This window comes from Lactuca virosa, chromosome 1, assembly GCF_052849685.1.
Source record: "Lactuca virosa cultivar CGN04683 chromosome 1, Lactuca_virosa_CGN04683_v6, whole genome shotgun sequence".
NCBI lineage: Eukaryota > Viridiplantae > Streptophyta > Magnoliopsida > Asterales > Asteraceae > Lactuca > Lactuca virosa.
In genome coordinates, this window is record NC_136426.1 from 263,712,648 (window position 1) to 263,731,544 (window position 18,897).

The 18,897-nt window shown below is 46.9% G+C and overlaps 54 non-coding genes across 54 annotated transcripts; all 54 read left to right on the top strand.

Annotated features, from left to right (window-relative positions):
- Window positions 1-87: 87 nt before the first annotated feature.
- On the top strand, window positions 88-206 carry LOC145155988 (5S ribosomal RNA). Its single transcript, XR_013736415.1, has one exon. It is a non-coding gene; the product is annotated as a 5S ribosomal RNA (ribosomal RNA).
- A 226-nt stretch (window positions 207-432) lies between these two features.
- LOC145145800 (5S ribosomal RNA) lies at window positions 433-551 on the top strand. Its single transcript, XR_013726756.1, has one exon. It is a non-coding gene; the product is annotated as a 5S ribosomal RNA (ribosomal RNA).
- A 226-nt stretch (window positions 552-777) lies between these two features.
- LOC145144437 (5S ribosomal RNA) lies at window positions 778-896 on the top strand. The gene has a single exon (XR_013725446.1). It is a non-coding gene; the product is annotated as a 5S ribosomal RNA (ribosomal RNA).
- Window positions 897-1,140: 244 nt separating this feature from the next.
- Window positions 1,141-1,259, top strand: LOC145153465 (5S ribosomal RNA). Its single transcript, XR_013733972.1, has one exon. It is a non-coding gene; the product is annotated as a 5S ribosomal RNA (ribosomal RNA).
- A 230-nt stretch (window positions 1,260-1,489) lies between these two features.
- LOC145153802 (5S ribosomal RNA) lies at window positions 1,490-1,608 on the top strand. Its single transcript, XR_013734293.1, has one exon. It is a non-coding gene; the product is annotated as a 5S ribosomal RNA (ribosomal RNA).
- A 231-nt stretch (window positions 1,609-1,839) lies between these two features.
- On the top strand, window positions 1,840-1,958 carry LOC145151940 (5S ribosomal RNA). Its single transcript, XR_013732482.1, has one exon. It is a non-coding gene; the product is annotated as a 5S ribosomal RNA (ribosomal RNA).
- A 231-nt stretch (window positions 1,959-2,189) lies between these two features.
- Window positions 2,190-2,308, top strand: LOC145151941 (5S ribosomal RNA). Its single transcript, XR_013732483.1, has one exon. It is a non-coding gene; the product is annotated as a 5S ribosomal RNA (ribosomal RNA).
- A 230-nt stretch (window positions 2,309-2,538) lies between these two features.
- On the top strand, window positions 2,539-2,657 carry LOC145146952 (5S ribosomal RNA). The gene has a single exon (XR_013727872.1). It is a non-coding gene; the product is annotated as a 5S ribosomal RNA (ribosomal RNA).
- A 233-nt stretch (window positions 2,658-2,890) lies between these two features.
- On the top strand, window positions 2,891-3,009 carry LOC145151942 (5S ribosomal RNA). The gene has a single exon (XR_013732484.1). It is a non-coding gene; the product is annotated as a 5S ribosomal RNA (ribosomal RNA).
- A 231-nt stretch (window positions 3,010-3,240) lies between these two features.
- Window positions 3,241-3,359, top strand: LOC145151943 (5S ribosomal RNA). Its single transcript, XR_013732485.1, has one exon. It is a non-coding gene; the product is annotated as a 5S ribosomal RNA (ribosomal RNA).
- A 227-nt stretch (window positions 3,360-3,586) lies between these two features.
- Window positions 3,587-3,705, top strand: LOC145151944 (5S ribosomal RNA). The gene has a single exon (XR_013732486.1). It is a non-coding gene; the product is annotated as a 5S ribosomal RNA (ribosomal RNA).
- Window positions 3,706-3,935: 230 nt separating this feature from the next.
- LOC145145458 (5S ribosomal RNA) lies at window positions 3,936-4,054 on the top strand. The gene has a single exon (XR_013726430.1). It is a non-coding gene; the product is annotated as a 5S ribosomal RNA (ribosomal RNA).
- A 231-nt stretch (window positions 4,055-4,285) lies between these two features.
- LOC145144399 (5S ribosomal RNA) lies at window positions 4,286-4,404 on the top strand. Its single transcript, XR_013725407.1, has one exon. It is a non-coding gene; the product is annotated as a 5S ribosomal RNA (ribosomal RNA).
- A 231-nt stretch (window positions 4,405-4,635) lies between these two features.
- LOC145151945 (5S ribosomal RNA) lies at window positions 4,636-4,754 on the top strand. The gene has a single exon (XR_013732487.1). It is a non-coding gene; the product is annotated as a 5S ribosomal RNA (ribosomal RNA).
- A 227-nt stretch (window positions 4,755-4,981) lies between these two features.
- On the top strand, window positions 4,982-5,100 carry LOC145136815 (5S ribosomal RNA). The gene has a single exon (XR_013720724.1). It is a non-coding gene; the product is annotated as a 5S ribosomal RNA (ribosomal RNA).
- Window positions 5,101-5,326: 226 nt separating this feature from the next.
- Window positions 5,327-5,445, top strand: LOC145144438 (5S ribosomal RNA). Its single transcript, XR_013725447.1, has one exon. It is a non-coding gene; the product is annotated as a 5S ribosomal RNA (ribosomal RNA).
- Window positions 5,446-5,689: 244 nt separating this feature from the next.
- Window positions 5,690-5,808, top strand: LOC145151947 (5S ribosomal RNA). The gene has a single exon (XR_013732488.1). It is a non-coding gene; the product is annotated as a 5S ribosomal RNA (ribosomal RNA).
- Window positions 5,809-6,038: 230 nt separating this feature from the next.
- Window positions 6,039-6,157, top strand: LOC145153803 (5S ribosomal RNA). Its single transcript, XR_013734294.1, has one exon. It is a non-coding gene; the product is annotated as a 5S ribosomal RNA (ribosomal RNA).
- Window positions 6,158-6,389: 232 nt separating this feature from the next.
- On the top strand, window positions 6,390-6,508 carry LOC145151948 (5S ribosomal RNA). The gene has a single exon (XR_013732489.1). It is a non-coding gene; the product is annotated as a 5S ribosomal RNA (ribosomal RNA).
- A 231-nt stretch (window positions 6,509-6,739) lies between these two features.
- LOC145151949 (5S ribosomal RNA) lies at window positions 6,740-6,858 on the top strand. Its single transcript, XR_013732490.1, has one exon. It is a non-coding gene; the product is annotated as a 5S ribosomal RNA (ribosomal RNA).
- Window positions 6,859-7,085: 227 nt separating this feature from the next.
- Window positions 7,086-7,204, top strand: LOC145136821 (5S ribosomal RNA). The gene has a single exon (XR_013720727.1). It is a non-coding gene; the product is annotated as a 5S ribosomal RNA (ribosomal RNA).
- Window positions 7,205-7,431: 227 nt separating this feature from the next.
- On the top strand, window positions 7,432-7,550 carry LOC145144439 (5S ribosomal RNA). Its single transcript, XR_013725448.1, has one exon. It is a non-coding gene; the product is annotated as a 5S ribosomal RNA (ribosomal RNA).
- A 244-nt stretch (window positions 7,551-7,794) lies between these two features.
- Window positions 7,795-7,913, top strand: LOC145151950 (5S ribosomal RNA). The gene has a single exon (XR_013732491.1). It is a non-coding gene; the product is annotated as a 5S ribosomal RNA (ribosomal RNA).
- A 230-nt stretch (window positions 7,914-8,143) lies between these two features.
- On the top strand, window positions 8,144-8,262 carry LOC145153314 (5S ribosomal RNA). The gene has a single exon (XR_013733830.1). It is a non-coding gene; the product is annotated as a 5S ribosomal RNA (ribosomal RNA).
- A 227-nt stretch (window positions 8,263-8,489) lies between these two features.
- Window positions 8,490-8,608, top strand: LOC145136829 (5S ribosomal RNA). Its single transcript, XR_013720730.1, has one exon. It is a non-coding gene; the product is annotated as a 5S ribosomal RNA (ribosomal RNA).
- Window positions 8,609-8,836: 228 nt separating this feature from the next.
- On the top strand, window positions 8,837-8,955 carry LOC145155327 (5S ribosomal RNA). The gene has a single exon (XR_013735774.1). It is a non-coding gene; the product is annotated as a 5S ribosomal RNA (ribosomal RNA).
- A 244-nt stretch (window positions 8,956-9,199) lies between these two features.
- Window positions 9,200-9,318, top strand: LOC145151952 (5S ribosomal RNA). The gene has a single exon (XR_013732493.1). It is a non-coding gene; the product is annotated as a 5S ribosomal RNA (ribosomal RNA).
- A 230-nt stretch (window positions 9,319-9,548) lies between these two features.
- Window positions 9,549-9,667, top strand: LOC145153804 (5S ribosomal RNA). Its single transcript, XR_013734295.1, has one exon. It is a non-coding gene; the product is annotated as a 5S ribosomal RNA (ribosomal RNA).
- A 232-nt stretch (window positions 9,668-9,899) lies between these two features.
- LOC145151953 (5S ribosomal RNA) lies at window positions 9,900-10,018 on the top strand. The gene has a single exon (XR_013732494.1). It is a non-coding gene; the product is annotated as a 5S ribosomal RNA (ribosomal RNA).
- Window positions 10,019-10,249: 231 nt separating this feature from the next.
- LOC145155111 (5S ribosomal RNA) lies at window positions 10,250-10,368 on the top strand. Its single transcript, XR_013735567.1, has one exon. It is a non-coding gene; the product is annotated as a 5S ribosomal RNA (ribosomal RNA).
- Window positions 10,369-10,595: 227 nt separating this feature from the next.
- Window positions 10,596-10,714, top strand: LOC145145387 (5S ribosomal RNA). Its single transcript, XR_013726363.1, has one exon. It is a non-coding gene; the product is annotated as a 5S ribosomal RNA (ribosomal RNA).
- A 229-nt stretch (window positions 10,715-10,943) lies between these two features.
- Window positions 10,944-11,062, top strand: LOC145146351 (5S ribosomal RNA). Its single transcript, XR_013727299.1, has one exon. It is a non-coding gene; the product is annotated as a 5S ribosomal RNA (ribosomal RNA).
- Window positions 11,063-11,306: 244 nt separating this feature from the next.
- Window positions 11,307-11,425, top strand: LOC145151954 (5S ribosomal RNA). The gene has a single exon (XR_013732495.1). It is a non-coding gene; the product is annotated as a 5S ribosomal RNA (ribosomal RNA).
- Window positions 11,426-11,656: 231 nt separating this feature from the next.
- On the top strand, window positions 11,657-11,775 carry LOC145153315 (5S ribosomal RNA). Its single transcript, XR_013733831.1, has one exon. It is a non-coding gene; the product is annotated as a 5S ribosomal RNA (ribosomal RNA).
- A 230-nt stretch (window positions 11,776-12,005) lies between these two features.
- On the top strand, window positions 12,006-12,124 carry LOC145151955 (5S ribosomal RNA). Its single transcript, XR_013732496.1, has one exon. It is a non-coding gene; the product is annotated as a 5S ribosomal RNA (ribosomal RNA).
- Window positions 12,125-12,354: 230 nt separating this feature from the next.
- LOC145151956 (5S ribosomal RNA) lies at window positions 12,355-12,473 on the top strand. Its single transcript, XR_013732497.1, has one exon. It is a non-coding gene; the product is annotated as a 5S ribosomal RNA (ribosomal RNA).
- Window positions 12,474-12,704: 231 nt separating this feature from the next.
- Window positions 12,705-12,824, top strand: LOC145144019 (5S ribosomal RNA). The gene has a single exon (XR_013725040.1). It is a non-coding gene; the product is annotated as a 5S ribosomal RNA (ribosomal RNA).
- Window positions 12,825-13,051: 227 nt separating this feature from the next.
- On the top strand, window positions 13,052-13,170 carry LOC145144037 (5S ribosomal RNA). The gene has a single exon (XR_013725058.1). It is a non-coding gene; the product is annotated as a 5S ribosomal RNA (ribosomal RNA).
- Window positions 13,171-13,401: 231 nt separating this feature from the next.
- Window positions 13,402-13,520, top strand: LOC145146994 (5S ribosomal RNA). Its single transcript, XR_013727913.1, has one exon. It is a non-coding gene; the product is annotated as a 5S ribosomal RNA (ribosomal RNA).
- Window positions 13,521-13,749: 229 nt separating this feature from the next.
- On the top strand, window positions 13,750-13,868 carry LOC145154078 (5S ribosomal RNA). Its single transcript, XR_013734562.1, has one exon. It is a non-coding gene; the product is annotated as a 5S ribosomal RNA (ribosomal RNA).
- A 237-nt stretch (window positions 13,869-14,105) lies between these two features.
- On the top strand, window positions 14,106-14,224 carry LOC145154079 (5S ribosomal RNA). Its single transcript, XR_013734563.1, has one exon. It is a non-coding gene; the product is annotated as a 5S ribosomal RNA (ribosomal RNA).
- Window positions 14,225-14,454: 230 nt separating this feature from the next.
- Window positions 14,455-14,573, top strand: LOC145144443 (5S ribosomal RNA). Its single transcript, XR_013725453.1, has one exon. It is a non-coding gene; the product is annotated as a 5S ribosomal RNA (ribosomal RNA).
- A 244-nt stretch (window positions 14,574-14,817) lies between these two features.
- On the top strand, window positions 14,818-14,936 carry LOC145146673 (5S ribosomal RNA). Its single transcript, XR_013727607.1, has one exon. It is a non-coding gene; the product is annotated as a 5S ribosomal RNA (ribosomal RNA).
- A 230-nt stretch (window positions 14,937-15,166) lies between these two features.
- LOC145151957 (5S ribosomal RNA) lies at window positions 15,167-15,285 on the top strand. The gene has a single exon (XR_013732498.1). It is a non-coding gene; the product is annotated as a 5S ribosomal RNA (ribosomal RNA).
- Window positions 15,286-15,517: 232 nt separating this feature from the next.
- Window positions 15,518-15,636, top strand: LOC145139452 (5S ribosomal RNA). The gene has a single exon (XR_013721915.1). It is a non-coding gene; the product is annotated as a 5S ribosomal RNA (ribosomal RNA).
- A 230-nt stretch (window positions 15,637-15,866) lies between these two features.
- On the top strand, window positions 15,867-15,985 carry LOC145144810 (5S ribosomal RNA). The gene has a single exon (XR_013725811.1). It is a non-coding gene; the product is annotated as a 5S ribosomal RNA (ribosomal RNA).
- Window positions 15,986-16,215: 230 nt separating this feature from the next.
- LOC145151958 (5S ribosomal RNA) lies at window positions 16,216-16,334 on the top strand. Its single transcript, XR_013732499.1, has one exon. It is a non-coding gene; the product is annotated as a 5S ribosomal RNA (ribosomal RNA).
- A 231-nt stretch (window positions 16,335-16,565) lies between these two features.
- LOC145151959 (5S ribosomal RNA) lies at window positions 16,566-16,684 on the top strand. The gene has a single exon (XR_013732500.1). It is a non-coding gene; the product is annotated as a 5S ribosomal RNA (ribosomal RNA).
- Window positions 16,685-16,916: 232 nt separating this feature from the next.
- LOC145154226 (5S ribosomal RNA) lies at window positions 16,917-17,035 on the top strand. Its single transcript, XR_013734709.1, has one exon. It is a non-coding gene; the product is annotated as a 5S ribosomal RNA (ribosomal RNA).
- Window positions 17,036-17,266: 231 nt separating this feature from the next.
- LOC145146680 (5S ribosomal RNA) lies at window positions 17,267-17,385 on the top strand. Its single transcript, XR_013727613.1, has one exon. It is a non-coding gene; the product is annotated as a 5S ribosomal RNA (ribosomal RNA).
- Window positions 17,386-17,615: 230 nt separating this feature from the next.
- On the top strand, window positions 17,616-17,734 carry LOC145151960 (5S ribosomal RNA). Its single transcript, XR_013732501.1, has one exon. It is a non-coding gene; the product is annotated as a 5S ribosomal RNA (ribosomal RNA).
- A 232-nt stretch (window positions 17,735-17,966) lies between these two features.
- LOC145151961 (5S ribosomal RNA) lies at window positions 17,967-18,085 on the top strand. Its single transcript, XR_013732502.1, has one exon. It is a non-coding gene; the product is annotated as a 5S ribosomal RNA (ribosomal RNA).
- A 231-nt stretch (window positions 18,086-18,316) lies between these two features.
- LOC145151964 (5S ribosomal RNA) lies at window positions 18,317-18,435 on the top strand. The gene has a single exon (XR_013732504.1). It is a non-coding gene; the product is annotated as a 5S ribosomal RNA (ribosomal RNA).
- Window positions 18,436-18,665: 230 nt separating this feature from the next.
- Window positions 18,666-18,784, top strand: LOC145151965 (5S ribosomal RNA). The gene has a single exon (XR_013732505.1). It is a non-coding gene; the product is annotated as a 5S ribosomal RNA (ribosomal RNA).
- The last annotated feature ends 113 nt before the right edge of the window (window positions 18,785-18,897 follow it).

Consider the following 18,897-nt stretch of genomic DNA (forward strand, 5'->3'; position numbering starts at 1 on the left):
TCACGTGGGTCCCACGCCTCGCTTACGAAAACAAAGGAGGTTCTGCGTCTTTTAAGACATAAAAGCAATAAGCATGGATAGTATTTCGGGTGCGATCATACCAGCACTAATGCACCGGATCCCATCAGAACTCCGCAGTTAAGCGTGCTTGGGCGAGAGTAGTACTAGGATGGGTGACCCCCTGGGAAGTCCTCGTGTTGCAGCCCCCTTTTTCGTTGCCTGTTTGCGTTTTTTTTAGATTTTACGTGCGGTTTTTTTTTGTTTTTTTTTCTTGCTATTTCTATGCTCGGGTGGCCTCCGCTTCATGGTTCATGGTTTTCGTATTTTTGGAACGGAGCCGATCGGTCACGTGGGTCCCACGCCTCGCTTACGAAAACAAAGGAGGTTCTGCGTCTTTTAAAACATAAAAGCAATAAGCATGGATAGTATTTCGGGTGCGATCATACCAGCACTAATGCACCGGATCCCATCAGAACTCCGCAGATAAGCGTGCTTGGGCGAGAGTAGTACTAGGATGGGTGACCCCCTGGGAAGTCCTCGTGTTACACCCCTCTTTTTCGTTGCCTGTTTGCGTTTTTTTTAGATTTTTACGTGCGGTTTTTTTTTTTTTTCTTTCTTGCTATTTCTATGCTCGGGTGGCCTCCGCTTCATGGTTCATGGTTTTCGTATTTTTGGAACGGAGCCGATCGGTCACGTGGGTCCCACGCCTCGCGTACGAAAACAAAGGAGGTTCTGCGTCTTTTAAGACATAAAAGCAATAATCATGAATAGTATTTCGGGTGCGATCATACCAGCACTAATGCACCGGATTCCATCAGAACTCTGCAGTTAAGCGTGCTTGGGCGAGAGTAGTACTAGGATGGGTGACCCCCTGGGAAGTCCTCGTGTTGCACCCCTTATTTCGTTGCCCGTTTGCGTTTTTTTAGATTTTACGTGCGGTTTTTTTTTTGTTTTTTTTTTCTTTCTTGCTATTTCTATGCTCGGGTGGCCTCCGCTTCATGGTTCATTGTTCATGGTTCATGGTTTTCGTATTTTTGGAACGGAGCCGATCGGTCTCGTGGGTCCCACGCCTCGCGTACGAAAACAAAGGAGGTTCTGCGTCTTTTAAGACATAAAAGCAATAAGCATGGATAGTATTTCGGGTGCGATCATACCAGCACTAATGCACCGGATCCCATCAGAACTCCGCAGTTAAGCGTGCTTGGGCGAGAGTAGTACTAGGATGGGTGACCCCTTGGGAAGTCCTCGTGTTGCACCCCTTTTTTCGTTGCCCGTTTGCGTTTTTTTAGATTTTACGTGCGGTTTTTTTTTTGTTTTTTTTTTCTTTCTTGCTATTTCTATGCTCGGGTGGCCTCCGCTTCATGGTTCATGGTTTTCGTATTTTTGGAACGGAGCCGATCGGTCTCGTGGGTCCCACGCCTCGCGTACGAAAACAAAGGAGGTTCTGCGTCTTTTAAGACATAAAAGCAATAATCATGAATAGTATTTCGGGTGCGATCATACCAGCACTAATGCACCGGATCCCATCAGAACTCCGCAGTTAAGCGTGCTTGGGCGAGAGTAGTACTAGGATGGGTGACCCCGTGGGAAGTCCTCGTGTTGCACCCTCCTTTTTCGTTGTCCGTTTGCGTTTTTTTTAGATTTTACGTGCTGTTTTTTTTTTGTTTTTTTTTCTTTCTTGCTGTTTCTATGCTCGGGTGGCCTCCGCTTCATGGTTGATGGTTTTCGTATTTTTGGAACGGAGCCAATCGGTCACGTGGGTCCCACGCCTCGCGTACGAAAACAAAGGGGGTTCTGCGTCTTTTAAGACATAAAAGCAATAAGCATGGATAGTATTTCGGGTGCGATCATACCAGCACTAATGCACCGGATCCCATCAGAACTCCGCAGTTAAGCGTGCTTGGGCGAGAGTAGTACTAGGATGGGTGACCCCCTGGGAAGTCCTCGTGTTGCACCCCCCTTTTTCGTTGCCTGTTTGCGTTTTTTTTAGATTTTACGTGCGGTTTTTTTTTGTTTTTTTTTTCTTTCTTGCTATTTCTATGCTCGGGTGGCCTCCGCTTCATGGTTCATGGTTTTCGTATTTTTGGAACGGAGCCGATCGGTCACGTGGGTCCCACGCCTCGCTTACGAAAACAAAGGAGGTTCTGCGTCTTTTAAGACATAAAAGCAATAAGCATGGATAGTATTTCGGGTGCGATCATACCAGCACTAATGCACCGGATCCCATCAGAACTCCGCAGTTAAGCGTGCTTGGGCGAGAGTAGTACTAGGATGGGTGACCCCCTGGGAAGTCCTCGTGTTGCACCCCTTTTTTCGTTGCCCGTTTGCGTTTTTTTAGATTTTACGTGCGGTTTTTTTTTTGTTTTTTTTTTCTTTCTTGCTATTTCTATGCTCGGGTGGCCTCCGCTTCATGGTTCATGGTTTTCGTATTTTTGGAACGGAGCCGATCGGTCTCGTGGGTCCCACGCCTCGCGTACGAAAACAAAGGAGGTTCTGCGTCTTTTAAGACATAAAAGCAATAATCATGAATAGTATTTCGGGTGCGATCATACCAGCACTAATGCACCGGATCCCATCAGAACTCCACAGTTAAGTGTGCTTGGGCGAGAGTAGTACTAGGATGGATGACCCCGTGGGAAGTCCTCGTGTTGCACCCCCCTTTTTCGTTGTCCGTTTGCGTTTTTTTTAGATTTTACGTGCTGTTTTTTTTTTTTGTTTTTTTTTCTTTCTTGCTGTTTCTATGCTCGGGTGGCCTCCGCTTCATGGTTGATGGTTTTCGTATTTTTGGAACGGAGCCAATCGGTCACGTGGGTCCCACGCCTCGCGTACGAAAACAAAGGGGGTTCTGCGTCTTTTAAGACATAAAAGCAATAAGCATGGATAGTATTTCGGGTGCGATCATACCAGCACTAATGCACCGGATCCCATCAGAACTCCGCAGTTAAGCGTGCTTGGGCGAGAGTAGTACTAGGATGGGTGACCCCCTGGGAAGTCCTCGTGTTGCACCCCCCTTTTTCGTTGCCTGTTTGCGTTTTTTTTAGATTTTACGTGCGGTTTTTTTTTGTTTTTTTTTTCTTTCTTGCTATTTCTATGCTCGGGTGGCCTCCGCTTCATGGTTCATGGTTTTCGTATTTCTGGAACGGAGCCGATCGGTCACGTGGGTCCCACGCCTCGGTTACGAAAACAAAGGAGGTTCTGCGTCTTTTAAGACATAAAAGCAATAAGCATGGATAGTATTTCGGGTGCGATCATACCAGCACTAATGCACCGGATCCCATCAGAACTCCGCAGTTAAGCGTGCTTGGGCGAGAGTAGTACTAGGATGGGTGACCCCCTGGGAAGTCCTCGTGTTGCACCCCCCTTTTTCGTTGCCTGTTTGCGTTTTTTTTAGATTTTACGTGCGGTTTTTTTTTGTTTTTTTTTTCTTGCTATTTCTATGCTCGGGTGGCCTCCGCTTCATGGTTCATGGTTTTCGTATTTTTGGAACGGAGCCGATCGGTCACGTGGGTCCCACGCCTCGCTTACGAAAACAAAGGAGGATCTGCGTCTTTTAAAACATAAAAGCAATAAGCATGGATAGTATTTCGGGTGCGATCATACCAGCACTAATGCACCGGATCCCATCAGAACTCCGCAGTTAAGCGTGCTTGGGCGAGAGTAGTACTAGGATGGGTGACCCCCTGGGAAGTCCTCGTGTTGCACCCCTTTTTTCGTTGCCCGTTTGCGTTTTTTTAGATTTTACGTGCGGTTTTTTTTTTGTTTTTTTTTTCTTTCTTGCTATTTCTATGCTCGGGTGGCCTCCGCTTCATGGTTCATGGTTTTCGTATTTTTGGAACGGAGCCGATCGGTCTCGTGGGTCCCACGTCTCGCGTACGAAAACAAAGGAGGTTCTGCGTCTTTTAATACATAAAAGCAATAATCATGAATAGTATTTCGGGTGCGATCATACCAGCAATAATGCACCGGATCCCATCAGAACTCCGCAGTTAAGTGTGCTTGGGCGAGAGTAGTACTAGGATGGGTGACCCCGTGGGAAGTCCTCGTGTTGCACCCCCCTTTTTCGTTGTCCGTTTGCGTTTTTTTTAGATTTTACGTGCTGTTTTTTTTTTGTTTTTTTTTCTTTCTTGCTGTTTCTATGCTCGGGTGGCCTCCGCTTCATGGTTGATGGTTTTCGTATTTTTGGAACGGAGCCAATCGGTCACGTGGGTCCCACGCCTCGCGTACGAAAACAAAGGGGGTTCTGCGTCTTTTAAGACATAAAAGCAATAAGCATGGATAGTATTTCGGGTGCGATCATACCAGCACTAATGCACCGGATCCCATCAGAACTCCGCAGTTAAGCGTGCTTGTGCGAGAGTAGTACTAGGATGGGTGACCCCCTGGGAAGTCCTCGTGTTGCACCCCCCTTTTTCGTTGCCTGTTTGCGTTTTTTTTAGATTTTACGTGCGGTTTTTTTTTGTTTTTTTTTTCTTTCTTGCTATTTCTATGCTCGGGTGGCCTCCGCTTCATGGTTCATGGTTTTCGTATTTCTGGAACGGAGCCGATCGGTCACGTGGGTCCCACGCCTCGCTTACGAAAACAAAGGAGGTTCTGCGTCTTTTAAGACATAAAAGCAATAAGCATGGATAGTATTTCGGGTGCGATCATACCAGCACTAATGCACCGGATCCCATCAGAACTCCGCAGTTAAGCGTGCTTGGGCGAGAGTAGTACTAGGATGGGTGACCCCCTGGGAAGTCCTCGTGTTGCACCCCCCTTTTTCGTTGCCTGTTTGCGTTTTTTTTAGATTTTACGTGCGGTTTTTTTTTGTTTTTTTTTTCTTGCTATTTCTATGCTCGGGTGGCCTCCGCTTCATGGTTCATGGTTTTCGTATTTTTGGAACGGAGCCGATCGGTCACGTGGGTCCCACGCCTCGCTTACGAAAACAAAGGAGGTTCTGCGTCTTTTAAAACATAAAAGCAATAAGCATGGATAGTATTTCGGGTGCGATCATACCAGCACTAATGCACCGGATCCCATCAGAACTCCGCAGTTAAGCGTGCTTGGGCGAGAGTAGTACTAGGATGGGTGACCCCCTGGGAAGTCCTCGTGTTACACCCCTCTTTTTCGTTGCCTGTTTGCGTTTTTTTTAGATTTTTACGTGCGGTTTTTTTTTTTTTTCTTTCTTGCTATTTCTATGCTCGGGTGGCCTCCGCTTCATGGTTCATGGTTTTCGTATTTTTGGAACGGAGCCGATCGGTCACGTGGGTCCCACGCCTCGCGTACGAAAACAAAGGAGGTTCTGCGTCTTTTAAGACATAAAAGCAATAATCATGAATAGTATTTCGGGTGCGATCATACCAGCACTAATGCACCGGATTCCATCAGAACTCTGCAGTTAAGCGTGCTTGGGCGAGAGTAGTACTAGGATGGGTGACCCCCTGGGAAGTCCTCGTGTTGCACCCCTTTTTTCGTTGCCCGTTTGCGTTTTTTTAGATTTTACGTGCGGTTTTTTTTTTGTTTTTTTTTTCTTTCTTGCTATTTCTATGCTCGGGTGGCCTCCGCTTCATGGTTCATTGTTCATGGTTCATGGTTTTCGTATTTTTGGAACGGAGCCGATCGGTCTCGTGGGTCCCACGCCTCGCGTACGAAAACAAAGGAGGTTCTGCGTCTTTTAAGACATAAAAGCAATAAGCATGGATAGTATTTCGGGTGCGATCATACCAGCACTAATGCACCGGATCCCATCAGAACTCCGCAGTTAAGCGTGCTTGGGCGAGAGTAGTACTAGGATGGGTGACCCCCTGGGAAGTCCTCGTGTTGCACCCCTTTTTTCGTTGCCCGTTTGCGTTTTTTTAGATTTTACGTGCGGTTTTTTTTTTGTTTTTTTTTTCTTTCTTGCTATTTCTATGCTCGGGTGGCCTCCGCTTCATGGTTCATGGTTTTCGTATTTTTGGAACGGAGCCGATCGGTCTCGTGGGTCCCACGCCTCGCGTACGAAAACAAAGGAGGTTCTGCGTCTTTTAAGACATAAAAGCAATAATCATGAATAGTATTTCGGGTGCGATCATACCAGCACTAATGCACCGGATCCCATCAGAACTCCGCAGTTAAGCGTGCTTGGGCGAGAGTAGTACTAGGATGGGTGACCCCGTGGGAAGTCCTCGTGTTGCACCCTCCTTTTTCGTTGTCCGTTTGCGTTTTTTTTAGATTTTACGTGCTGTTTTTTTTTTTGTTTTTTTTTCTTTCTTGCTGTTTCTATGCTCGGGTGGCCTCCGCTTCATGGTTGATGGTTTTCGTATTTTTGGAACGGAGCCAATCGGTCACGTGGGTCCCACGCCTCGCGTACGAAAACAAAGGGGGTTCTGCGTCTTTTAAGACATAAAAGCAATAAGCATGGATAGTATTTCGGGTGCGATCATACCAGCACTAATGCACCGGATCCCATCAGAACTCCGCAGTTAAGCGTGCTTGGGCGAGAGTAGTACTAGGATGGGTGACCCCCTGGGAAGTCCTCGTGTTGCACCCCCCTTTTTCGTTGCCTGTTTGCGTTTTTTTTAGATTTTACGTGCGGTTTTTTTTTGTTTTTTTTTTCTTTCTTGCTATTTCTATGCTCGGGTGGCCTCCGCTTCATGGTTCATGGTTTTCGTATTTCTGGAACGGAGCCGATCGGTCACGTGGGTCCCACGCCTCGCTTACGAAAACAAAGGAGGTTCTGCGTCTTTTAAGACATAAAAGCAATAAGCATGGATAGTATTTCGGGTGCGATCATACCAGCACTAATGCACCGGATCCCATCAGAACTCCGCAGTTAAGCGTGCTTGGGCGAGAGTAGTACTAGGATGGGTGACCCCCTGGGAAGTCCTCGTGTTGCACCCCCCTTTTTCGTTGCCTGTTTGCGTTTTTTTTAGATTTTACGTGCGGTTTTTTTTTGTTTTTTTTTTCTTGCTATTTCTATGCTCGGGTGGCCTCCGCTTCATGGTTCATGGTTTTCGTATTTTTGGAACGGAGCCGATCGGTCACGTGGGTCCCACGCCTCGCTTACGAAAACAAAGGAGGTTCTGCGTCTTTTAAAACATAAAAGCAATAAGCATGGATAGTATTTCGGGTGCGATCATACCAGCACTAATGCACCGGATCCCATCAGAACTCCGCAGTTAAGCGTGCTTGGGCGAGAGTAGTACTAGGATGGGTGACCCCCTGGGAAGTCCTCGTGTTACACCCCTCTTTTTCGTTGCCTGTTTGCGTTTTTTTTAGATTTTTACGTGCGGTTTTTTTTTTTTTTTCTTTCTTGCTATTTCTATGCTCGGGTGGCCTCCGCTTCATGGTTCATGGTTTTCGTATTTTTGGAACGGAGCCGATCGGTCACGTGGGTCCCACGCCTCGCGTACGAAAACAAAGGAGGTTCTGCGTCTTTTAAGACATAAAAGCAATAATCATGAATAGTATTTCGGGTGCGATCATACCAGCACTAATGCACCGGATTCCATCAGAACTCTGCAGTTAAGCGTGCTTGGGCGAGAGTAGTACTAGGATGGGTGACCCCCTGGGAAGTCCTCGTGTTGCACCCCTTTTTTCGTTGCCCGTTTGCGTTTTTTTAGATTTTACGTGCGGTTTTTTTTTTGTTTTTTTTTTCTTTCTTGCTATTTCTATGCTCGGGTGGCCTCCGCTTCATGGTTCATTGTTCATGGTTCATGGTTTTCGTATTTTTGGAACGGAGCCGATCGGTCTCGTGGGTCCCACGCCTCGCGTACGAAAACAAAGGAGGTTCTGCGTCTTTTAAGACATAAAAGCAATAAGCATGGATAGTATTTCGGGTGCGATCATACCAGCACTAATGCACCGGATCCCATCAGAACTCCGCAGTTAAGCGTGCTTGGGCGAGAGTAGTACTAGGATGGGTGACCCCCTGGGAAGTCCTCGTGTTGCACCCCTTTTTTCGTTGCCCGTTTGCGTTTTTTTAGATTTTACGTGCGGTTTTTTTTTTGTTTTTTTTTTCTTTCTTGCTATTTCTATGCTCGGGTGGCCTCCGCTTCATGGTTCATGGTTTTCGTATTTTTGGAACGGAGCCGATCGGTCTCGTGGGTCCCACGCCTCGCGTACGAAAACAAAGGAGGTTCTGCGTCTTTTAAGACATAAAAGCAATAATCATGAATAGTATTTCGGGTGCGATCATACCAGCACTAATGCACCGGATCCCATCAGAACTCCGCAGTTAAGCGTGCTTGGGCGAGAGTAGTACTAGGATGGGTGACCCCGTGGGAAGTCCTCGTGTTGCACCCCCCTTTTTCGTTGCCTGTTTGCGTTTTTTTTAGATTTTACGTGCGGTTTTTTTTTGTTTTTTTTTTCTTGCTATTTCTATGCTCGGGTGGCCTCCGCTTCGTGGTTCATGGTTTTCGTATTTTTGGAACGGAGCCGATCGGTCACGTGGGTCCCACGCCTCGCTTACGAAAACAAAGGAGGTTCTGCGTCTTTTAAAACATAAAAGCAATAAGCATGGATAGTATTTCGGGTGCGATCATACCAGCACTAATGCACCGGATCCCATCAGAACTCCGCAGTTAAGCGTGCTTGGGCGAGAGTAGTACTAGGATGGGTGACCCCCTGGGAAGTCCTCGTGTTACACCCCTCTTTTTCGTTGCCTGTTTGCGTTTTTTTTAGATTTTTACGTGCGGTTTTTTTTTTTTTTTTCTTTCTTGCTATTTCTATGCTCGGGTGGCCTCCGCTTCATGGTTCATGGTTTTCGTATTTTTGGAACGGAGCCGATCGGTCACGTGGGTCCCACGCCTCGCGTACGAAAACAAAGGAGGTTCTGCGTCTTTTAAGACATAAAAGCAATAATCATGAATAGTATTTCGGGTGCGATCATACCAGCACTAATGCACCGGATTCCATCAGAACTCCGCAGTTAAGCGTGCTTGGGCGAGAGTAGTACTAGGATGGGTGACCCCCTGGGAAGTCCTCGTGTTGCACCCCTTTTTTCGTTGCCCGTTTGCGTTTTTTTAGATTTTACGTGCGGTTTTTTTTTTGTTTTTTTTTTCTTTCTTGCTATTTCTATGCTCGGTTGGCCTCCGCTTCATGGTTCATTGTTCATGGTTCATGGTTTTCGTATTTTTGGAACGGAGCCGATCGGTCTCGTGGGTCCCACGCCTCGCGTACGAAAACAAAGGAGGTTCTGCGTCTTTTAAGACATAAAAGCAATAAGCATGGATAGTATTTCGGGTGCGATCATACCAGCACTAATGCACCGGATCCCATCAGAACTCCGCAGTTAAGCGTGCTTGGGCGAGAGTAGTACTAGGATGGGTGACCCCCTGGGAAGTCCTCGTGTTGCACCCCTTTTTTCGTTGCCCGTTTGCGTTTTTTTAGATTTTACGTGCGGTTTTTTTTTTGTTTTTTTTTTCTTTCTTGCTATTTCTATGCTCGGGTGGCCTCCGCTTCATGGTTCATGGTTTTCGTATTTTTGGAACGGAGCCGATCGGTCTCGTGGGTCCCACGCCTCGCGTACGAAAACAAAGGAGGTTCTGCGTCTTTTAAGACATAAAAGCAATAATCATGAATAGTATTTCGGGTGCGATCATACCAGCACTAATGCACCGGATCCCATCAGAACTCCGCAGTTAAGCGTGCTTGGGCGAGAGTAGTACTAGGATGGGTGACCCCGTGGGAAGTCCTCGTGTTGCACCCTCCTTTTTCGTTGTCCGTTTGCGTTTTTTTTAGATTTTACGTGCTGTTTTTTTTTTTGTTTTTTTTTCTTTCTTGCTGTTTCTATGCTCGGGTGGCCTCCGCTTCATGGTTGATGGTTTTCGTATTTTTGGAACGGAGCCAATCGGTCACGTGGGTCCCACGCCTCGCGTACGAAAACAAAGGGGGTTCTGCGTCTTTTAAGACATAAAAGCAATAAGCATGGATAGTATTTCGGGTGCGATCATACCAGCACTAATGCACCGGATCCCATCAGAACTCCGCAGTTAAGCGTGCTTGGGCGAGAGTAGTACTAGGATGGGTGACCCCCTGGGAAGTCCTCGTGTTGCACCCCCCTTTTTCGTTGCCTGTTTGCGTTTTTTTTAGATTTTACGTGCGGTTTTTTTTTGTTTTTTTTTTCTTTCTTGCTATTTCTATGCTCGGGTGGCCTCCGCTTCATGGTTCATGGTTTTCGTATTTTTGGAACGGAGCCGATCGGTCACGTGGGTCCCACGCCTCGCTTACGAAAACAAAGGAGGTTCTGCGTCTTTTAAGACATAAAAGCAATAAGCATGGATAGTATTTCGGGTGCGATCATACCAGCACTAATGCACCGGATCCCATCAGAACTCTGCAGTTAAGCGTGCTTGGGCGAGAGTAGTACTAGGATGGGTGACCCCCTGGGAAGTCCTCGTGTTGCACCCCCCTTTTTCGTTGCCTGTTTGCGTTTTTTTTAGATTTTACGTGCGGTTTTTTTTTGTTTTTTTTTTCTTGCTATTTCTATGCTCGGGTGGCCTCCGCTTCGTGGTTCATGGTTTTCGTATTTTTGGAACGGAGCCGATCGGTCACGTGGGTCCCACGCCTCGCTTACGAAAACAAAGGAGGTTCTGCGTCTTTTAAAACATAAAAGCAATAAGCATGGATAGTATTTCGGGTGCGATCATACCAGCACTAATGCACCGGATCCCATCAGAACTCCGCAGTGAAGCGTGCTTGGGCGTGAGTAGTACTAGGATGGGTGACCCCCTGGGAAGTCCTCGTGTTACACCCCCCTTTTTCGTTGCCTGTTTGCGTTTTTTTTAGATTTTACGTGCGGTTTTTTTTGTTTTTTTTTCTTTCTTGCTATTTCTATGCTCGGGTGGCCTCCGCTTCATGGTTCATGGTTTTCGTATTTTTGGAACGGAGCCGATCGGTCACGTGGGTCCCACGCCTCGCGTACGAAAACAAAGGAGGTTCTGCGTCTTTTAAGACATAAAAGCAATAATCATGAATAGTATTTCGGGTGCGATCATACCAACACTAATGCACCGGATTCCATCAGAACTCCGCAGTTAAGCGTGCTTGGGCGAGAGTAGTACTAGGATGGGTGACCCCCTGGGAAGTCCTCGTGTTGCACCCCTTTTTTCGTTGCCCGTTTGCGTTTTTTTAGATTTTACGTGCGGTTTTTTTTTTGTTTTTTTTTTCTTTCTTGCTATTTCTATGCTCGGGTGGCCTCCGCTTCATGGTTCATTGTTCATGGTTCATGGTTTTCGTATTTTTGGAACGGAGCCGATCGGTCTCGTGGGTCCCACGCCTCGCGTACGAAAACAAAGGAGGTTCTGCGTCTTTTAAGACATAAAAGCAATAAGCATGGATAGTATTTCGGGTGCGATCATACCAGCACTAATGCACCGGATCCCATCAGAACTCCGCAGTTAAGCGTGCTTGGGCGAGAGTAGTACTAGGATGGGTGACCCCCTGGGAAGTCCTCGTGTTGCACCCCTTTTTTCGTTGCCCGTTTGCGTTTTTTTAGATTTTACGTGCGGTTTTTTTTTTTGTTTTTTTTTTCTTTCTTGCTATTTCTATGCTCGGGTGGCCTCCGCTTCATGGTTCATGGTTTTCGTATTTTTGGAACGGAGCCGATCGGTGTCGTGGGTCCCACGCCTCGCGTACGAAAACAAAGGAGGTTCTGCGTCTTTTAAGACATAAAAGCAATAATCATGAATAGTATTTCGGGTGCGATCATACCAGCACTAATGCACCGGATCCCATCAGAACTCCGCAGTTAAGCGTGCTTGGGCGAGAGTAGTACTAGGATGGGTGACCCCGTGGGAAGTCCTCGTGTTGCACCCCTCTTTTTCGTTGTCCGTTTGCGTTTTTTTTAGATTTTACGTGCTGTTTTTTTTTTGTTTTTTTTCTTTCTTGCTGTTTCTATGCTCGGGTGGCCTCCGCTTCATGGTTGATGGATTTCGTATTTTTGGAACGGAGCCAATCGGTCACGTGGGTCCCACGCCTCGCGTACGAAAACAAAGGGGGTTCTGCGTCTTTTAAGACATAAAAGCAATAAGCATGGATAGTATTTCGGGTGCGATCATACCAGCACTAATGCACCGGATCCCATCAGAACTCCGCAGTTAAGCGTGCTTGGGCGAGAGTAGTACTAGGATGGGTGACCCCCTGGGAAGTCCTCGTGTTGCACCCCTTTTTTCGTTGCCCGTTTGCGTTTTTTTAGATTTTACGTGCGGTTTTTTTTTTGTTTTTTTTTTCTTTCTTGCTATTTCTATGCTCGGGTGGCCTCCGCTTCATGGTTCATGGTTTTCGTATTTTTGGAACGGAGCCGATCGGTCTCGTGGGTCCCACGCCTCGCGTACGAAAACAAAGGAGGTTCTGCGTCTTTTAAGACATAAAAGCAATAATCATGAATAGTATTTCGGGTGCGATCATACCAGCACTAATGCACCGGATCCCATCAGAACTCCGCAGTTAAGCGTGCTTGGGCGAGAGTAGTACTAGGATGGGTGACCCCCTGGGAAGTCCTCGTGTTGCACCCCCCTTTTTCGTTGCCTGTTTGCGTTTTTTTTAGATTTTACGTGCGGTTTTTTTTTGTTTTTTTTTTCTTTCTTGCTATTTCTATGCTCGGGTGGCCTCCGCTTCATGGTTCATGGATTTCGTATTTTTGGAACGGAGCCGATCGGTCACGTGGGTCCCACGCCTCGCTTACGAAAACAAAGGAGGTTCTGCGTCTTTTAAGACATAAAAGCAATAAGCATGGATAGTATTTCGGGTGCGATCATACCAGCACTAATGCACCGGATCCCATCAGAACTCCGCAGTTAAGCGTGCTTGGGCGAGAGTAGTACTAGGATGGGTGACCCCCCTGGGAAGTCCTCGTGTTGCACCCCCCTTTTTCGTTGCCTGTTTGCGTTTTTTTTAGATTTTACGTGCGGTTTTTTTTTGTTTTTTTTTTCTTGCTATTTCTATGCTCGGGTGGCCTCCGCTTCATGGTTCATGGTTTTCGTATTTTTGGAACGGAGCCGATCGGTCACGTGGGTCCCACGCCTCGCTTACGAAAACAAAGGAGGTTCTGCGTCTTTTAAAACATAAAAGCAATAAGCATGGATAGTATTTCGGGTGCGATCATACCAGCACTAATGCACCGGATCCCATCAGAACTCCGCAGTTAAGCGTCCTTGGGCGAGAGTAGTACTAGGATGGGTGACCCCCTGGGAAGTCCTCGTGTTGCACTCCCCCTTTTTCGTTGCCCGTTTGCGTTTTTTTAGATTTTACGTGCGGTTTTTTTTTGTTTTTTTTTTCTTTCTTGCTATTTCTATGCTCGGGTGGCCTCCGCTTCATGGTTCATGGTTTTCGTATTTTTGGAACGGAGCCGATCGGTCTCGTGGGTCCCACGCCACGCGTACGAAAACAAAGGAGGTTCTGCGTCTTTTAAGACATAAAAGCAATAAGCATGGATAATATTTCAGGTGCGATCATACCGGCACTAATGCACCGGATCCCATCAGAAGTCCGCAGTTAAGCGTGCTTGGGCGAGAGTAGTACTAGGATGGGTGACCCCCTGGGAAGTCCTCGTGTTGCACCCCTTTTTTCGTTGCCCGTTTGCGTTCTTTTAGATTTTACGTGCGGTTTTTTTTTTGTTTTTTTTTCTTTCTTGCTATTTCTATGCTCGGGTGGCCTCCGCTTCATGGTTCATGGTTTTCGTATTTTTGGAACGGAGCCGATCGGTCTCGTGGGTCCCACGCCTCGCGTACGAAAACAAAGGAGGTTTTGCGTCTTTTAAGACATAAAAGCAATAAGCATGGATAGTATTTCGGGTGCGATCATACCAGCACTAATGCACCGGATCCCATCAGAACTCCGCAGTTAAGTGTGCTTGGGCGAGAGTAGTACTAGGATGGGTGACCCCCTGGGAAGTCCTCGTGTTGCACCCCCCTTTTTCGTTGCCCGTTTGCGTTTTTTTAGATTTTACGTGCGGTTTTTTTTTTTTTTTTGTTTTTTTTTTCTTTCTTGCTATTTCTATGCTTGGGTGGCCTCCGCTTCATGGTTCATGGTTTTCGTATTTTTGCAACGGAGCCGATCGGTCACGTGGGTCCCACGCCTCGCGTACGAAAACAAAGGAGGTTCTGCGTCTTTTAAGATATAAAAGCAATAAGCATGGATAGTATTTCGGGTGCGATCATACCAGCACTAATGCACCGGATCCCATCAGAACTCCGCAGTTAAGTGTGCTTGGGCGAGAGTAGTACTAGGATGGGTGACCCCCTGGGAAGTCCTCGTGTTGCACCCCCCTTTTTCGTTGCCTGTTTGCGTTTTTTTTAGATTTTACGTGCGGTTTTTTTTTGTTTTTTTTTCTTTCTTGCTATTTCTATGCTCGGGTGGCCTACGCTTCATGGTTCATGGTTTTCGTATTTTTGGAACGGAGCCGATCGGTCACGTGGGTCACACGCCTCGCGTACGAAAACAAAGGAGGTTCTGCGTCTTTTAAGACATAAAAGCAATAATCATGAATAGTATTTCGGTTGCGATCATACCAGCACTAATGCACCGGATTCCATCAGAACTCCGCAGTTAAGCGTGCTTGGGCGAGAGTAGTACTAGGATGGGTGACCCCCTGGGAAGTCCTCGTGTTGCACCCCTTTTTTCGTTGCCCGTTTGCGTTTTTTTAGATTTTACGTGCGGTTTTTTTTTTTTTTCTTTCTTGCTATTTCTATGCTCGGGTGGCCTCCGCTTCATGGTTCATGGTTCATGGTTCATGGTTCATGGTTTTCGTATTTTTGGAACGGAGCCGATCAGTCTCGTGGGTCCCACGCCTCGCGTACGAAAACAAAGGAGGTTCTGCGTCTTTTAAGACATAAAAGCAATAAGCATGGATAGTATTTCGGGTGCGATCATAGCAGCACTAATGCACCGGATCCCATCAGAACTCCGCAGTTAAGCGTGCTCGGGCGAGAGTAGTACTAGGATGGGTGACCCCCTGGGAAGTCCTTGTGTTGCACCCCTTTTTTCGTTGCCCGTTTGCGTTTTTTTAGATTTTACGTGCGGTTTTTTTTTTGTTTTTTTTTTCTTTCTTGCTATTTCTATGCTCGGGTGGCCTCCGCTTCATGGTTCATGGTTTTCGTATTTTTGGAACGGAGCCGATCGGTCTCGTGGGTCCCACGCCTCGCGTACGAAAACAAAGGAGGTTCTGCGTCTTTTAAGACATAAAAGCATTAATCATGAATAATATTTCGGGTGCGATCATACCAGCACTAATGCACCGGATCCCATCAGAACTCCGCAGTTAAGCGTGCTTGGGCGAGAGTAGTACTAGGATGGGTGACCCCCTGGGAAGTCCTCGTGTTGCACCCCCCTTTTTCGTTGCCCGTTTGCGTTTTTTTTAGATTTTACGTGCTGTTTTTTTTTTTGTTTTTTTTTCTTTCTTGCTGTTTCTATGCTCGGGTGGCCTCCGCTTCATGGTTCATGGTTTTCGTATTTTTGGAACGGAGCCGATCGGTCACGTGGGTCCCACGCCTCGCTTACGAAAACAAAGGAGGTTCTGCGTCTTTTAAAACATAAAAGCAATAAGCATGGATAGTATTTCGGGTGCGATCATACCAGCACTAATGCACCGGATCCCATCAGAACTCCGCAGTTAAGCGTTCTTGGGCGAGAGTAGTACTAGGATGGGTGACCCCCTGGGAAGTCCTCGTGTTGCACCCCCCTTTTTCGTTGCCCGTTTGCGTTTTTTTAGATTTTACGTGCGGTTTTTTTTTGTTTTTTTTTTCTTTCTTGCTATTTCTATGCTCGGGTGGCCTCCGCTTCATGGTTCATGGTTTTCGTATTTTTGGAACGGAGCCGATCGGTCTCGTGGGTCCCACGCCACGCGTACGAAAACAAAGGAGGTTCTGCGTCTTTTAAGACATAAAAGCAATAAGCATGGATAATATTTCGGGTGCGATCATACCGGCACTAATGCACCGGATCCCATCTGAAGTCCGCAGTTAAGCGTGCTTGGGCGAGAGTAGTACTAGGATGGGTGACCCCCTGGGAAGTCCTCGTGTTGCACCCCTTTTTTCGTTGCCCGTTTGCGTTTTTTTAGATTTTACGTGCGGTTTTTTTTTTGTTTTTTTTTTCTTTCTTGCTATTTCTATGCTCGGGTGGCCTCCGCTTCATGGTTCATGGTTTTCGTATTTTTGGAACGGAGCCGATCGGTCTCGTGGGTCCCACGCCTCGCGTACGAAAACAAAGGAGGTTCTGCGTCTTTTAAGACATAAAAGCATGAATCATGAATAGTATTTCGGGTGCGATCATACCAGCACTAATGCACCGGATCCCATCAGAACTCCGCAGTTAAGCGTGCTTGGGCGAGAGTAGTACTAGGATGGGTGACCCCCTGGGAAGTCCTCGTGTTGCACCCCCCTTTTTCGTTGCCCGTTTGCGTTTTTTTTAGATTTTACGTGCTGTTTTTTTTTTGTTTTTTTTTCTTTCTTGCTGTTTCTATGCTCGGGTGGCCTCCGCTTCATGGTTGATGGTTTTCGTATTTTTGGAACGGAGCCAATCGGTCACGTGGGTCCCACGCCTCGCGTACGAAAACAAAGGAGGTTCTGCGTCTTTTAAGACATAAAAGCAATAAGCATGGATAGTATTTCGGGTGCGATCATACCAGCACTAATGCACCGGATCCCATCAGAACTCCGCAGTTAAGCGTGCTTGGGCGAGAGTAGTACTAGGATGGGTGACCCCCTGGGAAGTCCTCGTGTTGCACCCCCCTTTTTCGTTGCCTGTTTGCGTTTTTTTTAGATTTTACGTGCGGTTTTTTTTTTGTTTTTTTTTTCTTTCTTGCTATTTCTATGCTCGGGTGGCCTCCGCTTCATGGTTCATGGTTTTCGTATTTTTGGAACGGAGCCGATCGGTCTCGTGGGTCCCACGCCTCGCGTACGAAAACAAAGGAGGTTCTGCGTCTTTTAAGACATAAAAGCATGAATCATGAATAGTATTTCGGGTGCGATCATACCAGCACTAATGCACCGGATCCCATCAGAACTCCGCAGTTAAGCGTGCTTGGGCGAGAGTAGTACTAGGATGGGTGACCCCCTGGGAAGTCCTTGTGTTGCACCCCCCTTTTTCATTGCCCGTTTGCGTTTTTTTTAGATTTTTCGTGCTGTTTTTTTTTTGTTTTTTTTTCTTTCTTGCTGTTTCTATGCTCGGGTGGCCTCCGCTTCATGGTTGATGGTTTTCGTATTTTTGGAACGGAGCCAATCGGTCACGTGGGTCCCACGCCTCGCGTACGAAAACAAAGGAGGTTCTGCGTCTTTTAAGACATAAAAGCAATAAGCATGGATAGTATTTCGGGTGCGATCAAAGCAGCACTAATGCACCGGATCCCATCAGAACTCCGCAGTTAAGCGTGCTTGGGCGAGAGTAGTACTAGGATGGGTGACCCCCTGGGAAGTCCTCGTGTTGCACCCCCCTTTTTCGTTGCCTGTTTGCGTTTTTTTTAGATTTTACGTGCGGTTTTTTTTTGTTTTTTTTTCTTTCTTGCTATTTCTATGCTCGGGTGGCCTCCGCTTCATGGTTCATGGTTTTCGTATTTTTGGAACGGAGCCGATCGGTCACGTGGGTCCCACGCCTCGCTTACGAAAACAAAGGAGGTTCTGCGTCTTTTAAGACATAAAAGCAATAAGCATGGATAGTATTTCGGGTGCGATCATACCAGCACTAATGCACCGGATCCCATCAGAACTCCGCAGTTAAGCGTGCTTGGGCGAGAGTAGTACTAGGATGGGTGACCCCCTGGGAAGTCCTCGTGTTGCACCCCCCTTTTTCGTTGCCTGTTTGCGTTTTTTTTAGATTTTACGTGCGGTTTTTTTTTTGTTTTTTTTTTCTTTCTTGCTATTTCTATGCTCGGGTGGCCTACGCTTCATGGTTCATGGTTTTCGTATTTTTGGAACGGAGCCGATCGGTCTCGTGGGTCCCACGCCTCGCGTACGAAAACAAAGGAGGTTCTGCGTCTTTTAAGACATAAAAGCATGAATCATGAATAGTATTTCGGGTGCGATCATACCAGCACTAATGCACCGGATCCCATCAGAACTCCGCAGTTAAGCGTGCTTGGGCGAGAGTAGTACTAGGATGGGTGACCCCCTGGGAAGTCCTCGTGTTGCACCCCCCTTTTTCATTGCCCGTTTGCGTTTTTTTTAGATTTTTCGTGCTGTTTTTTTTTTGTTTTTTTTTCTTTCTTGCTGTTTCTATGCTCGGGTGGCCTCCGCTTCATGGTTGATGGTTTTCGTATTTTTGGAACGGAGCCAATCGGTCACGTGGGTCCCACGCCTCGCGTACGAAAACAAAGGAGGTTCTGCGTCTTTTAAGACATAAAAGCAATAAGCATGGATAGTATTTCGGGTGCGATCATACCAGCACTAATGCACCGGATCCCATCAGAACTCCGCAGTTAAGCGTGCTTGGGCGAGAGTAGTACTAGGATGGGTGACCCCCTGGGAAGTCCTCGTGTTGCACCCCCCTTTTTCGTTGCCTGTTTGCGTTTTTTTTAGATTTTACGTGCGGTTTTTTTTTGTTTTTTTTTCTTTCTTGCTATTTCTATGCTCGGGTGGCCTCCGCTTCATGGTTCATGGTTTTCGTATTTTTGGAACGGAGCCGATCGGTCACGTGGGTCCCACGCCTCGCTTACGAAAACAAAGAAGGTTCTGCGTCTTTTAAGACATAAAAGCAATAAGCATGGATAGTATTTCGGGTGCGATCATACCAGCACTAATGCACCGGATCCCATCAGAACTCCGCAGTTAAGCGTGCTTGGGCGAGAGTAGTACTAGGATGGGTGACCCCCTGGGAAGTCCTCGTGTTGCACCCCCCTTTTTCGTTGCCTGTTTGCGTTTTTTTTAGATTTTACGTGCGGTTTTTTTTTTGTTTTTTTTTTCTTTCTTGCTATTTCTATGCTCGGGTGGCCTACGCTTCATGGTTCAT